This window comes from Sapajus apella, unplaced genomic scaffold (genome assembly GCF_009761245.1).
Source record: "Sapajus apella isolate SASKATOON/1434 unplaced genomic scaffold, GSC_monkey_1.0 scaffold48, whole genome shotgun sequence".
Taxonomy (NCBI): Eukaryota; Metazoa; Chordata; class Mammalia; order Primates; family Cebidae; genus Sapajus; species Sapajus apella.
In genome coordinates this window covers 10,839,163-10,855,952 of record NW_022436988.1, presented here as the reverse complement: position 1 = coordinate 10,855,952, position 16,790 = coordinate 10,839,163, and the positions used below count along the sequence as shown (strand labels likewise).

Sequence of the window (16,790 nt, the reverse complement as noted above, 5' to 3'; positions counted from 1 at the left end):
TCACAATTTTTTTTCCCTGAACCTAAGGGGATCCTGATACAAGTCTCTGTTTTTGTCCATTTTTAGGATGATCACCCTGATTCAAAGATGAAGACCTGTGATGGGGAATAACATGTGGGAGAAAAGGGGACTTGAGTTACCATGGCAACTGAAATTCAGGGTAACATTACTCCCAAAAGATTCTGTCCGTTTGGAGAGAATTTACCAAGTTAGTATCTCACAAGTTATATTGTAACCCACAAGCTACCAGGCCAGAATGGGGCACAGGAGTTGAAGCCAGTAATTTCATTCCACTAAAAGTAAGTGGAGTGAACCTCTGGGAAAATTAATGAGATTTCACATTCATCTTTTTCAGCTTCAAGGAGCCAAAGTCTGCTTCCAAAATAAGCCTGCCATCACTGAAAGACAAGCTTTGCATGTTCTCACTTATTTGTGGGTGCCAAAAGTTAAAACAATTGAACTCATGAAGATAGAATGATGGCTACCAGAGGCTATTAATAATTATGTATACTTTAAAATAATGAAAAGAGTATCAATGGATTTTTTGTAACATAAAGAAATGATACATGCTTGAAGTGATGGATACCCCATTTACCCTGATGTGATTATTGTGCATTGCATGCCTGTATCAAAATATCTCACGTACCTCCTAAGTGTATACACTTACTGTATACCCACAAAAATTTACCAAAAAAGGAGTAAGCTGGATATTTGAGATCTAATTGCTTTGCTGGCCTTGATACATAATAATGGCAACTTTTAATCAATATCCTCCATCCTCAGTCAATATCACGTAAGCCACAAAGTAACAGAAGGATAAGACAAATAAATAATTCTGTAGTCATTTTTAATATGAACTCAAGTAAATTCATACTAACAAGCATTATGTAGTTGCCTATTGTATGACAGGGATGGTCTTGGATCCAATCATTCCTTTGATTGACATAGCATTAGGCCATAATTGCTGCCTTATGAATTATTGTCTGGAAGAGGAGAGAAAATAGGGATGTATCAAATAATCATAGCTGTAAAGCAAGCATGAGTATCTTAGGTCAGACTATGTACAGAAGTATAAATGTAACAATGAGTAAGTGATGGGTCATAAAATGTAGTTGGTCAAGGTAAGCTTTTTGGAGGATTTAGGCATTGAACTAAGTTGTGAACGAATTGGTGACTATGAATCAAAGAACTTAAGTTACTGACTTGGATAAGAAAATCATTTTGAGTCGGTGATTTAACACGAGTAAAGCTACCCAACAGAAGCATAAGACAAACAAGCAAACAAATACAAACCTGCAATATATCCAGAAAAGATTAAGGAGGACTTAAGTGCATAAAACAAAATTCGCCACATTTTGAACACTGAAATACGAATGCTGACATGGAACTAAGCAGCTAGTCTATGCTGAGTATACATATATATTAATCCATTAATTCTCAATACAAACATAGAAAAAATATATAGCCACAAGGGAATTAAGGGTCAACAAATTTGAGACCCTTACCTAATTGACACAGCTGATAGAATTCAAAATCCAATTTCTTTCTTTTTGATACTAAAATTCACATTTTCCAGAGTATCTCTGCTTGTCAAAAAATATAATTATGTCTCAAATGCCAGGAGAAAAAAAATCTGCATCAAAGATGCAAAAGAAATGTCTAGAAGTAGTACTTACTGGAGTGTGCTCACCCAGTTCACCTCCCCAGTTATGTCAAGTCTACACCAAGTGCTGCACTTGAGACATGTTCATATTTTCCCAGACATGACAAATGGCCAATGTAATACCATTTTGCAAAGCATTACCAGACCATTTCTTACATCTGTCCCTTATATTATTTCTCATGGCTTCCTAACATCTTAACATTTCCACATTTATTTATTCGCTTAGTTTTATAATCCAGAGGAAAAGTAGGCTCTCTAAACACCATCCTGGATTAGGCATCACATTAATCCTTTTAAACAATTTAAGAGAAAGATTTGATAAGGCATCGTGACTGGTAAAATAGATATATGAAAGAGCTCAGCCCAGTTTATCTGCAGTCTGCCTTCAGTGCATCTAACAAGGGTTTACCTGCCCAGACACTGTTGTGATAACCCAACTCTTCAAGCCATCATACAAAGTAAATTGGAGCAGAGGCGATTCCAAGGAGTTGAGTGTAAACTTAGGGTAAAGTTTGCACTAGAAGTCTCCCATTACAACTTTGTTTCCCTGGAATGAAGACACGGGGTGAAGGAAGTTAGGGTACAGAAGAGTGGAAATGTATTTGTGTGCCAAACTCTGTCCTTTAAATAAGTTTTTATTTCATTTTCATTTGAACCTTCTAATTTTGGGAATTATTACTCCCTTCTTATACATGAGAACAATAAGCATCAGAGAAATTCAATAATTTGTCCAAAGTCATCAGGTAAAACATAATTGAGGCTGGGTATGATGGCTCATGCCTTTAAGCCCAGGAATTTGGAAGGTCGAGGTGGGTAGATTGCTTGAGCCCAGAAGTTCAAGACCAGCCTGGGCAACATAGCAAGACACTGTTTCTATAAATAAAAAATTGCTTAAAATGTAACCTAATCAAACATCTGAGCTAACAAATCATCCAGGGAAGAACTTTTTTCTGAAGTTAATAGAATATATGGAATGTACCTTTTCATTTTGTCACATTTCCTCAAAGAGTAATAATACAAGTTAACCAAAGTAGTTTTTAAAACCTGAAACCCTATCACAATAACAGTGTTATCTTCAAATAGTTTTGTCTTCTTTAAGATCTACTATGTACTTGACTTGGTGCTGGAAACAGGATTCAAAATTCCCTGATGAGATCTAACCTGTCATTTTTATCTAAGCTGGTCAAACCCACAGCATGCATATGAAGGTTGAAACCAACAAAGAACCATAGAGTTCAGGTTTACAATGTGAAAAAAAAAAATCCTGGTATTTACATATCATTCACATCAAATGAATAAATGACATGAATTACCATCATTTTTCTTAGTTAACAGCTTAACCACCTGATTCTAGGGTTGCACCAATTTACCAAGGATAGACTTAAGAAAACCTATGCCAGAAAGCTACTGGTTTCAAATTCAGCTCCAGGAGCAATTAGGAAGAGAGCAAATAGAAGCATTTGGTTTTCAGGAAACAATTTCTGGTCTGTCCCATTTGCACACTCAAGAGGCAGCAAAACTGCATCTTATGGAGATCTGACTGGGGGGAAGAGGTGGCGAGAGGTGGGTGGAGAATCAGGAAAAAGGCAGTCTGGATATGAGACCCCCTGCAGTCAGTCAGATTCAATTGCTAAGTCTCAGGAAACCCTGAACTATTTCTCCTGGAAATTAAACTGAGATTTGAAACTAATGAGGGGCCAAAGTATAGAAGAGTGTTGGATAGCATATGCAGCTAATTATTTCATCCAGGGAGCCAAAGGGACCTTGGGACATTTCCATACAGCCTATAAACTAGAGAAATTAATCCTAATAGCTTAGAGGAAAAAATTAGATTCCCATCATAAAAGTGCAGATATTGAATTTGCTGATAATTTCACCTCACCTTCCTAGGACGTTACACTAAGGCCAGGTAGAAAATTTCATTCTCAATTAAGATCAGTCTGGCTCTTTAGTGAACATTTGGCTGGGAACAGGAGTGCTCTAACAGGGTGAGTCCTGGGCTGCTCTAATATCTAAGAATTCAGTGCTCTATGGGTACAACGTTATTTGCATAGGGGAATTCTTTCATAAGAAGGGGAAGGGAGTCAACACGTGTCATCAGCAATTGTTCTATCTAGTCATTCAGGTAACTAGGTGTAGGCATTCTGTATACAGACTCCTATCTTGCTACTTCAATAAAAGATAGGAAGAGACTTGGGGGTTGAAAGGCTAGAGATTGTTTTACATAGGGAAATCTACTTCTCTCTGAGGGAGTTTCAAATCAGGTACTAACTATAATACACATCATATCTCTCTGAAAAAAAATAATTATAGTTCGGTGTCATTTAATGACAGAGATCTATTATGAAAAATATTGCTCCTGAACTACAATCCTATACAATATATTACTGTGCTGAATGAAGTAGGCGACTGTAACACAATGGCCAATATTTATGTATGCAAACATATCAAAACCTAGAAAAGGAGCAGTAAAAATATGGTATAAAAGAGAAAAAGATGGCACTCCTGTATAAGGCACTTACCATGAGCAAAGCTTGCAGGACTGGAAGTTGCTGTGGGTTAGTGATGAGTGAATGTGAGGAACTCGGACATTACTGTACATGACTATATAGACTTTATAAACACTATAGGCTATGCTGAATTTATTTTTAAAAGCATTTTTCTTCCTTTGATAATAAGTTAACCTTATCTTACTATAACTTTTTACTTTCCAAACATTACAATTTTAAAAAACTATTTTGTAATAACGCTTAGATTAAAACACAAACACATTGAAGAGCTGTACAAATATATTTTGTTTATGTCCTTATTTTACATGTTTTTTTTCCATTTTGAAATTTTATTTTTTGCTTTTTATTTTTTTCCCATTTATTTATTTCATTGCATTTTAGGTTTTAGGGCACATGTGAAGAACATGCAAGATTGTTGCATAGGTACACACGTGGCAGTGTGATTTGCTGCCTTCCCCCCCATCACCTACATCTGGCACCTCTCTCCTTGCTATCTCCTCCCAACTCCCCACCCCCCACCATCCCTCCCCTATTTCCCCCCAACTGACCCCAGTGTCACTTTTGTTGAAAACTAAGACACAAACACACACATTAGCTTAAGCCTACACAAGATCAGGGTTATCAATATCACTGTCTTTCACCTCCACCTCTCATCCCACTGGAAGGTCTTCAGAAAAGGGGTAATAACATACATGGAGCTGTCATCTCCCATGATAGCAATGCTGCCTTATAGAACACCTCTTGCAGGACCTGACGCTGCTTTACAGTTCACTTTTTAAAAAAATATAAGTGGAAGGAGTACTCTCTAAATTAGTGATAAAAGCATAGTAAATACATAAACCAATAAGTCATTATCGCTATCAAGTATTATGTGCCATACATACTTGTACGTGCAAGACCTTATATTATTGGCAGTGCAGTAGGTTTCTTTACACCAGCATCTCTACAAACACATGAGGACTGACTCAACATCACCAGATAGGAATTTCAGCCCCATTATAATCTTGTGGGACCATTGTCATACATACAGTCTGCCATTGGACAAAATGCTGTTATATGGTGCATGACTGTAGCTTGTCCACTTGTCCCCAAATCAGGCTGATTCTTAGTATCACTGGTGGGACTTAAAGACAAAAATCAAACAGAAGTCCTGGGTTCCATCCCCAGATCCTGCTTCATTAAGCACAGGCTTTTAAAATTATTATTATTGAGACGGAGTCTCACTCTGTAGCCCAGGCTGGAATGCAATGGCAGGATCTCGGCTCACTGCAACCTCTGCCTCCCCGGTTTGAGCGATTCTCACATCTCAACCTTCAGAGTAGCTGGGACTACAGGTGGCGCACGACCACGCTGGCTAATTTTTTTTGTATTTTTAGTAGAGACAGGTTTTCATCACATTGGCTGGGCTGTTCTCAAACTTCTGACCTCAGGAGATCTGCCTGCCCTGGCCTCCCAAAGTGCTGGGATTACAGGCATGAGCCACCACCCTGGGCCAGTACAGGCATCTTTTAAGATCCTCTGGTCTCCTGACTACAAGAAAAAAACAAACAAGCCCATCCAAAAGCGGGTGAAGGATATGAACAGACACTTTTCAAAAGAAGACATATATGAAGCCAACAAACATATGAAAAAATGCTCATCATCACTGGTCATTAGAGAAATGCAAATCAAAACCACATTGAGATACCATCTCATGCCAGTCAGAATGGTGATCATTAAAAAATCTGGCAACAAGAGATGCTGGAGAGGATATGGAGAAATAAGATCACTTTTACACTGTTGGTGGGAGTGTAAATTAGTTCAACCATTGTGGAAGACAGTGTGGCGATTCCTGAAGGATCTAGAAATAGAAATTCCATTTGACCCAGCAATCTCATTACCGGATATATGCCCAAAGGACTATAAATCATTCTATTATAAAGACACATGCACAGGTATGTTCGTTGCAGCACTGTTTACAATAGCAAAGACCTGGAACCAACCCAAATAGACTTGACAAAGAAGTGTGGCACATATGACAAAGAAAATGTGGCACATATACACCATGGAATACTATGCAGCCAAAAAAATTATGAATTCATGTCCTTTGTAGGGACATGAATGAACCTGAAACCCATCATTCTCAGCAAACTGACACCAGAGCAGAAAATCAAACACTCCATGTTTCACTCATAGGCAGGTATTGAACAATAAGAACACTTGGACACAAAGAGGGGAGCATCACACACTGGGGTCTGTTGCGGGGGGCTACAGGAGGGATACTGGAGGGGAGGGTTGGGAAGGGATAACGTGGGGAGAAATGTCATGTATAAGTGATGGGAAATGGTGGCAGCAAACCACCTTGCCCTGAATGTACCTGTGCAAGAATCTTGCATGATCTGCACATGTACCTCAGAATCTAAAGTACAATTAAAAAAAAAAAAGATTCCCTGGTAATGCTGATGATCAGTCAGTTTTGTGAAATACTTACCTGATTTATAAAAACACCAAACATCTGGGAATATGGCAAACTTTGAAGGATTTTTACAAATCTCTTTCCAGATAACCATTAACAGGTAGAATAACCTAAATCTAGAGGAACAGAAAAAGGTAGATGACAATGCTATAAATACTTAACATAACTTTTTAAAAGTGATTTTGTATACCACATGTGACGATGGGGCAGTCAATATACACACACCTAGTACACAAAAGCGATCAACAATTACTAGCTACTGTTACCATCGTCATCAGTAGCATCATAGTGTATGGGCTATCCAGAGCAAGGGTGAGCCAACGTTTTATGTAAAGAGATGAATAGTAACTATTTTCATTTTTGTGGGCTTATAGTCACTGACATGATGATCCAACTCTGCAATCATGGTGCAAATGCAGCCATAGACAGTTCATAAATGAATGACTGTGGCTGGGTTCCAATAAAACTTTATTTATGGAAACTGCCATTTGAATTTCATTTAATTTTTATATGCCATAACATATTTTGGTATTTTTCCTCCCACCATTTAAAAATGTAAAAACTATTCTTAGCTCGTGGCCATACAGAAACAAGTTGTGGGCCTAATTTGACCCACAGACTTTAGTTTGCCAGCTGGTGGTCTAGAGTCTAGGTTGTTATTCATGGAACAGTCTGCAAAGAAGTTATTGAATTTGGGTGTGTGGGGTGATCCAATAATCACCCAGTGATAAGTTCCATCATAGCCAAGAGTGGACATTTCCTCTATGTCAGAGGAAGGCATAGAAAGTTTTACAAAAATTTTAGACATAAAAATTCATATTTTTACTGAACCATGGTACTCTTTTGACATTATCTAAATTCTAACTGCTAGTCACAAGGTCAGTGTCGGTGAGTGGCTGGTCCCCCATGATGCCATGAGCATGGTGCACCTGCCATTAAAAAAGAAATCCTTGCCATCTTTAAGGGTTTTCACATCCCCAGCTGCAAAGAACATCTGATTTTCAGCATAATGTAAATCCCAGCTTTGCCTGCCAGTAAATTCATGTACATCATGTTAACATCAGGTTTATATTAAACATTTACATTAAGGATTGGAGTGGAAGATTAAATTGTTTGCATGCGTTGCAGCCACAGAGGGAATGGCCTCATTATCCTCCCTGCCTATGGTGCTGAGTGCCAGCAGAATAATGATCAGACAGTTACCCATCAGAAAGGCAGGCGAGCCACTAATGCACAATCCTTGTTAAAGCTGGGCAGCCTCTGTCTACTCTGCCCGTGCCCTTAGCAACTATCAGGCAAGCTATGAGCTATACTACCATCCCCCGCCAAGTGAGGTTTAATTTATGACACCAAGGATAATGATTTCACTCCAACTCAATACTCAGAATTACTGTCTTTTCCCCTGAACTAGAATTTTTCTACCCACAAAATGTGCTTTTTTGTTATTTTGATTCAAATCAGTCATGATGCTGGATGTTGTGGGGTTGAAAATATTTGGTTGTGCAACTTGAATATTCTGCAAGAGATTATACGGGGGATAGACCAAAGGTGGTTCTAAATCCAGTCTCTAAGGAGCACTGCTGTCCTTTCCCTCTGAAATTCAGATCCAGAGAGAGAGGACTCTAAAAGGAACTCAGATCTGCAGGTTTCCCTGGCCAGTTCTCCCTGCCATGAATATCAAGAGTTGCCCAGGACACTTTAACGGGCAAATGGTCTGCAGAACAAATGTTTTTGTGGGGCGAAAAAAAACCCAGCAATCATGGATGCCAAGGCAAGTGGCTGGAGAAGAGTGATGTTGTTAAAGTGTATGATTCATTAAGTCTTGTCTGAGGGTCAGATGTTCAGCATTTGGTGCTATTGCCTCCAATTTAAATCATTTTTTAAAGAAGTGCCGAAAAAGGTGCTGAAAGGCACCTCACTCTGTTCCCGCACTTGAAAAACACTGTCTGCTTGTGCACTGTGGTAAAACTTTGCATTTTGGCTAGACACCCTGTGTGGAGCTGTGCTGAAGCTGGAGAGGATTTTTTGTTTTTTTTTTTTTTAAAGTTTGTACAGTCACCAAAAGGCAGGAAGAGAAAATAGTGTTTCCCAAAGTCAAAGATCCCTCCTGATGGCATCTGTGAAATAAAAAGAGAAAGCACTGCAATGGTGAGCCTTCCTCTGCAGTGGGAAGCTCCATCACACACTTCCACGTAGTGACTGCCTGCAGGCAAAAGCCGAAGGCATGTGCTTTTCTGCTGGGAGTCCTTGTCTCCTAGAATTCTTTTCAGAACCCGCGGATTGTCAAGAGCTGCTGATCATGGTTTATCATCACCAATTACAAGTAAGGCTAGCGCTGATATCTCACCTTGGATTGTTGTCAGTACCCAATGACCTCATGGAAACTAAATGTGTGGTTCCTCCAGACCACCTAAACGCCTCTAGGGGAGTAGCCACTGATTCCTCCTCTTGCAAAAAGGGGTGACCCATGTGCTAAGAATGGGCCTTGCGAACATGATGCTAAATGAAATAAGTCACAAAAGGAGAAATACTATATGATTCCACTTATATGAGGTACTGAGAATAGACAAATCTATAGAGATAGAAAGTAGAGTCATGGCTGCCAGGGGCTAAGGGAAGAGGAATAGGTAATTAACATTCAATGGGTACAGAGTATCAGTTTTGCAAGATGGAAAGAGTTCTAGAGAGGGAAGGTGGTAACGGTTACACAACAATGTGAATATGCTTAATGCCACGGAATTCTACACTTAAAAATTGTTAAGATGATAAATTTATGGTGTGTGTATTTTACCACAGTTAAAAAAAAAAAAAAAAAAAAAAAAAGATGGTGCAGGTCAGAAAGTGGTCAGGAAAGTCCCAGTTAAGACTCCAAGGACTTCCCCAGGTTAGTGTGATTTGGCATCCATGAATAAAATGTGGCTTTCTGGATATTAATCTGAGATCTGGGCCTCCATATTCTCCAGCACTTTATGACACACATGTTATGAATTTCATTAGAAGTGCAATTCCTGCTGATAGAAACTTCCCCAGCTCCTCAGGCTCTTGCTGAGCCAGGCCTTTAGCAGTAGCTATAAGATGCTTAAGACTTAGCTAAAAAGTGAAGGTGATAGTGTTTCCTCCAATTCAAAGAGAACACAGCAGGTGGTAGGCCAGCGCTGGAGTTTGGTTGGGGAGAGGAGTGTATTCGTCCATTTTCACATTGCTAGGAAGAAATACCCAAGACTGGGTAATTTATAAAGGAAACAGATTTAACTGACTCGCAGTTCTGCATGGCTGGGGAGGCCTCAGGAAACTTATAATCATGGCAGAAAGAGAAGCAAACACATCCTTCTTCACCTGGCAGTGCCAAGGAGAAGTGTAGAGTGAAGAAGGAGAAAAGCCTCTTATAAAACCATCAGATCTCATGCGAACTCACTCACTATCATGAGAACAGCCCCCATAGTCCAGTCACCTCCCACTGGGTCCCTCCCACAACACTTGGGGATTATGGGAACTACAATTCAAAATGAGATTTGGGCGGGGACATAGTCAAACCCTATCAAGTAGGTAGACACAAGCAGGTAAAAGCCACCAAGGCCATTTGAAATATAATTGCACCAAGGACATAAACACACTCTTTTCAAAAGAAGGCATACATGTGGCCAACAATCATATGAAAAAAAAAGGTCATCACTGATCATTAGAGAAATGAAAATCAAAACCACCATGGGATACCATCTGATACCAGTCTGAATGAGTATTATTACAAAGTCAAAAAATAACAGATGCTGGCGAGGTTATGGAAGAAAAGGAATGCTTATCCACTGCTGGTAGGAGTGTAAATTAGTTCAGCCATTGTGGAAGACAGTGTGGTGATTCCTCAAAGATGTAAAGACAAAAATACCATTTGACCCAGCAATCCCATTACTAGGTATGTGTGTATAGATAGATATAGATATAGATATAAATATAGCTATATATCTAGGTATGTGTGTATAGATAGATAGATATGGAGATAGAGATATGCATAAAGAGAGAGAGAGAAATAGTAATGATGCATAATTTAACAATGCATAGACTTCCAAATATTTTCATAAGTATGAATCACACAGTCCTCACATCAAACAAGTGAATACGAATCATTCCATTCTAAAGACACATGTACATGTATGTTCATTGCACCACTATTCACAATAGCAAAGACATGGAATCAACCTAAATGCCTGCCAAAGATAGGCTAGGTACAGAAACTAGTATATATACACAACAGAATACTGCACAGCCATACAAACGAATGAGATCATGCCCTTTGCAGGGACATGGACAGAGCTGGAGATTGTTATCCTTAGCAAACTAACACAGGAATAGAAAACCAAATACTGCACGTTCTCACATATGAATGTGAGCTAAATGATGAGAACACACTGACACAGAGAAGACCACCACACACTGGGCCTTTTGGAGGGTGGAGAGTGGGAGGAGGGAGAGGATCCAGAAAAATAACCAATGGATACAAGGCTTAATACCTGGGTGGTAAAATAATTTGCACAACAAACCCCCATGACACAAATTTATCCATGAAATAAACCTGCACTTGTACTCTTGAACTTAAAAGTTTAAAAATATATATCATTGTATCAAGAAATAGTAATGATGCATAACTTAACAATGCATAGACTTCCAAATATTTTCACAAATATGAATCACACAGTCCTCACATCAAACCTGTAATTAATGACCACCATTGAGGTCCTGTGATGTTCTAAGTATCATGTTCACACATTGCATTATTTGATCTTCCATCTAGATTAAGAGGCTCAGAGAAGCCAAGGCCATTTAACCAGCAAGGGAAAGAGATCCCATTCTAAGACAGGGTTGTTCAGTAGTGATGATGGTGGTCATTTTTGTGGGGTTTTTGTTTTTTGTATTTCTTTTGTAAGCTCCAAATCCTGTACTTTGCCTTTTTCCAAAACACAGGAGTCAAAAAGGAAAGAAAGGGGAATGAAATCCTAGACGTCTCTAGATGACATGGATTTTAGGCTTTCAAATAAGCTAGAATAGCATCCCATTCATTCCCATCTCCCCAAGGCTTTGGGAAGCATCCTTTTAGATAAGGAATCAAAATCAAGTCCCTAGAATAAAAGAAAATAAAGCAATGGTAGTATGAAGCACTAAGACATATTTTTAGTTTCATCGTGTCAGTTTTTTAGCAGGACAATGCATGTGTTGAACAAAAATAAGTACAATTTTTAAAAACAATAAAACAATCACCATTATTCTCTCCATCTGATGGCCAGTCGCTGTGATGATGCATTCTTTAGGTCAACTTCTGCGTGCCATCATCTAAAAAGCAAACTTCTTCACATATCTACCCTCCCTTCCCTCCTACCCTGAGTGCAGATGCCCACCTAACCTCATCTTTCCTGCACAGCAACTATGGACAGATATCCCCAAATCACAGACTTGGTAAACAAGAAGGAGCCTCAGAACAGACCTCTGCAGGGCTGATCCTAATCCTTTACAGACAAATAAGATATGATTTCAAAAGATCTTCAGGAAATGTGAATCCCCTTCCTACCTTGGTGACTTGTGTTGAAGCTTTATGTATGTAATCAGTAAAACCTTCCTTATCATTACTGTCAGGTTAATCCTACTGCAATTTCACCCCTTAAAAAGAGTGGCATCCAATTGCATGGAAACCCTTTGAACATAAAAATGAAATTTGTAAACAAATGTACTGAGCTGTGGTAGTTAACTCTCAGAATACAACTATATTCTGCGAAAGAATGAAGCGTAGGGAGTCTTTTAGTAATGACTCATCCTAATATGTTTAAAATATGATTCAGTACAGAAATATTTGTGATATGGAAAACCTAACAGAGGTGCAATTAATGAATCAGCTTCAAGACTTGGGCATATCTGAATATATGTAGACAATTCCTCCTTCTTCATGTTAGTTTCATGTATCTGTCCCTATCACATGCTGTGCCAGCAAATGAAATTTCCCAGCTAAATCCATGTTGATGAAGCTTTTCTGGTCTCTATGAATCTGCATCTGCCCATGAATGAGTCCATTTCAAGCACATGTACGTGTCTGTGCATGGGTAGAAAGATAAGCTTAGTAATTGTGTGATTTGTTTCTGCTTAGGCAGTAAGTTACTAATCTCCTGATTGGAACCAGATTTGTATGAATTAGGAGTTGAAATTGGAACAGTCACTGCTGTGTGCAGGATGTAAAGTGAATAAAATGAATGGGGTATTAACCTTCAACCACTGAATATTAATCAGCTTTTCATAAGAAAGAAAACACAGAGCTTGCCACACTAAATATTTTCAGCGCTTATTGACAGGATATGATTTCTTTTCTCCCTCAGCCCTGTTACTTCCAGTCAAGGTTCTGAACATACCAGACAATAGTCAACTTGACACAGATTGATGTATGATTTGAAAAACCCCAGGTACTGAGGGTGGGTTGGATTCCGAATGTGTCAAACCTGATGAAATGATATACCTTTATCAAAAGCAAGCCTGTCTTCCAGTCACTCCTGCAAACACTCCTTTGGGCCAAACTAAGCCCAAAGGGAATTCCCAGAGAGACCGTGGATGGGAAACCTTGAGGACCACAAAATGAACGTGTAAAAAGAATATGTTTTCCATTACCCTAGAAAGAACTTGCAATTAGGAAGTGATTGTGTTTGAATATTTGGATGAGACCTACATCCATTCCAAGGGGAATTTAAAAAAGAGTTATGTAAAGATGGACTCTGAGTGAAAATAAAACTTTTAATATTGCAGTTACTTGTGCAATACTTATATAATACTGCAGTTGCTTTTGTTCAAGAATGCAAAGTCTTGTATTTATGTCTATATAATAACATGGCAATATATTATATGGGCTTCAGCATTTAGCTATATGTATTTATGTCTATAGGTAGAAATATGGACAAAGAGACATACACATAAAGTGTATGTGCATGTTTTATTACCAAAGAAGGCAGTGTATTTTTGCCCTTGTAGATATTTTGAAGCAGCAGATATTATATGCAAACATTATCTGTATCTATAAAGTAACATGCACAATATTACAAAGAGTACATTTCATGTGGCTAGGTTGAAATTGTAATTGAACTCAGCTTTTAAAACTAAGAAAGGGAAAAGGGAAAAGAAAAGAATTTCTTCTGCACCCAGCTCATGCAAATGTCTTCAAATATTTTTTCAAATGTTCAATAAGAAATTCAGTTTTTTCTTTATTATAAAAGCTGTGCTTTGAATGAAGACAATGCATATTTCAACAGTATTATATTATTCATCCATCAGGAGGGTACTTCTCAATCTCAAACACATCAGAATAGTGTTAATTATTGTGTTTCCCTTTGGAAAAAATCTCTCATCATTTTGTTTTTCTCTAATAGGGACAATTTCTCCCTTTATGCCACCTAGCTTAGAACCCCACTCCCCTCAATGGCTCCTGCCAAAAATTTCTAACCCCTGACCACCTCAAACACTGAATTAATCCCCCATGTAATTTCTTATGTAGCATTTTTTTTTCTTTAAATCATCATATTCCCTTTACCTGGCAGGGATACCGGAAATCTGTCCATTAGGCTAATTCCACAAAGATGTTACTGAGTGATAATGGCTTAATACATTACCCTGCAGGAGAGTGCAGTACAAAGGACTGTAAAGATACTTTCTCCATCCCAAGATTCCCGTCCCTTGGTTATTTGATAGTACTCAACTTGGTACTTCTGTGAAGAGACTTTGAAGATGCAATTAAGGTTGCTAATCAGCTAATCTTAAAGTAGGGAAGATAGCCTAGATCATCCGGGTAGGCTCAATGTCATCACACGAGCCTTTAAAAGAAGAGGAAGACAGAAGCAGGTGCAAGAGAAGAAGCCAAAGGTGAGGTAAAAATGAGAATTTTGACTTGAACTTGCTGGCTGTGAAGGAGTAGCAAGGGAGACAGGAGCCAAGGAGTACAGGTGACCCGGATGACAGCCAGCAGGGATACAGGGGCCTCCATCCTTAACCGCAAGGAACTGAATTTGACAATAATCTGAGTGAACTTGATTCTTCACTGAGCCTCCAAAGAAACATCCCTGCCAATATCTTGATTTTAGCCCACTGAGAACCATGTTGGACTTTTTAACCTCCAGAAATCAGGAGATAATAAATGTGTGTTGTTTTAAACCACTAGGTTTATGGTAATTTGTTATGGCAGGTATAGAAAACAAATACAGGCAACCACGGAAGGCTCCAGAGAAAGAAATTTGTTAATCCAAATGAGTAAATCTCAAGTAAACCCAACAATAACCTAGGAAGGAGATGAGTGTTAGGGAAGAAATAGATTGCTGTCATAGGGCAACCTTAAATCCTATCTCTAGGTTACCTGTATTTACCATTGCCGCTAAGAAATGAAAGCTTCCCACCTCCATGTCATGGCTAGAGTGTGATTAATTCTTTTAGTAAAAAATATTTGCAAAAAGAAGAACTAAGCAATGGTGACACAGAAATCAGTGGCAACTTCCACTGGCCTTCCTACATGACATCTTAGCCTATTTAATTCCCACTGAACATCTCAGACCTTCAGAAAAGTTAGAGGACTTCACCAAGGTCATACAGTTGGTTATCAGTAAATCAGAAACTTGAGTTCAAGTCCTCACAATTTTTTCATGTCATTAACCTTAATTCTTACTTATTATGCAAACTGGCTGGAATGCAAAGAGAATGCATTTAATAAATAGGCTACAAGAAATTGTGTTGTATTAGCACATGGAAAAGGAATATAGGCATTTATCTGGATTATTTATAGCTCGAGTCCCATCATCAGTAGGTAATTCTGGGTGTCTGACTCACTGATAACTCAGATTTAAAAAACCATACCAAAGATAGCTAGATACTTGGGACAAATAGAATTTTGGTTTAGAGGACACAAATGGCTGCTTCGATGATTCTCTCTTGCACTTCTCCCAAGATTGCATGGCCATTTGACAACATTGAATAACCTTGGTACCAACAAGCCTGAGTCTGCCTTAGCAGATAAAATCAATTTGTAATCCTGGAAGGCAAATTGAAAAGCCCTTGGATGAAAATGAAATGATTCAGCATGCACATTGAGAATGGAATCCAGGAACGCAAGACAGGCAAGTGTCCAGTTATTTGAAGGGAGCCTTATTTGGAGCACCCTGGAGTCCTCCCCACTCCGCACCCATCTGAATTCCACCAGCATTGCCAGTATACTCCTTTTGGTGTCCTGGGTTCCCCCCTTCCTGTCATTCTTAACCAAGAGCCAAGCACCTCAAACCCCAGAATCCTGAGGACAATAACCGTTGTTCTTTGCTGGGTTGTGGAACCCGACCGCAGATCCTTCCCCATTCCAACTGTCCTCATTCAAAGCATCCAGAGCAGGAGGAAGATTCAGGAGGTTTCTGCTGAGACTGACAGACAGCTACCCAACACATGGAAGGAACCCTTAAAAAGGTAAAATCATTTCTGTAACATCTCAGCTGAGATCATAAAGAAGTGGAAAGCACATCCTCCACCTTCTAGATTGAAATCCATAAAGAAGCAAAATTATCAGGGAAGCATCCTCAAAATGCAATGGATGAGAAATGTTCACTTTGGAAATTCCTGTTGATATTTAGGTTTTGGCCTAAGAATTCCATTTTAGTTTACAAGAGCCTTTACATCTCTAGCTGAGCTTAAGATAAATTCAAGGACTACCCAGACTTCTACTCATGTGCACACAAATACAAATCCATTCCCCAAGCGTTAGTGGCAACAAATAAATGGAAATAATCCAAGTCTTTTATTATAATGTCTCACCAAGAATGCAATACTAAAGAAAATGTGGCAAATTATTTGCCTTTGTTGAAAAGAATATTTGTATTAAAAAAAAAAAAAAAAGAGAGAGAGAGAGACACCATAATGTCTTTGGGTTTTACTGCTTAAATTTCAATAGAATGTTTAATATAAAAAATAAGATGGAGCTGGAGACTTTCCATCTCAGTTAGCACAATTTCTTCAGTACTTATCTCAAGAGTAAGTTCCAAGGAGTGTGTGGAGGAGGCTGCATCAATGGGAAAGAGTGAGAGAGAAAGAGAGACAAATAGAGAAATAGAGGTGGGGGGAGGGACGGGGAGAGAAGCAGGAGAGGGAGGGTGGGGAGATGGGGAGAAAGGGG

At 38.8% G+C, this 16,790-nt stretch overlaps 1 long non-coding RNA gene across 1 annotated transcript in view; it reads right to left on the bottom strand.

The window, feature by feature from the left end:
* Positions 1–601: 601 nt before the first annotated feature.
* Positions 602–16,790, bottom strand: part of LOC116525742 — a 27,236-nt gene continuing 11,047 nt past the window's right edge. Inside the window, exons 2-3 of the long non-coding RNA XR_004257800.1 lie at positions 6,644–6,738; positions 602–983 (exon numbers count right to left, since the gene is read on the bottom strand). This is a non-coding gene — a long non-coding RNA (uncharacterized LOC116525742). The remainder of the gene's footprint in view (positions 984–6,643; positions 6,739–16,790) is intronic.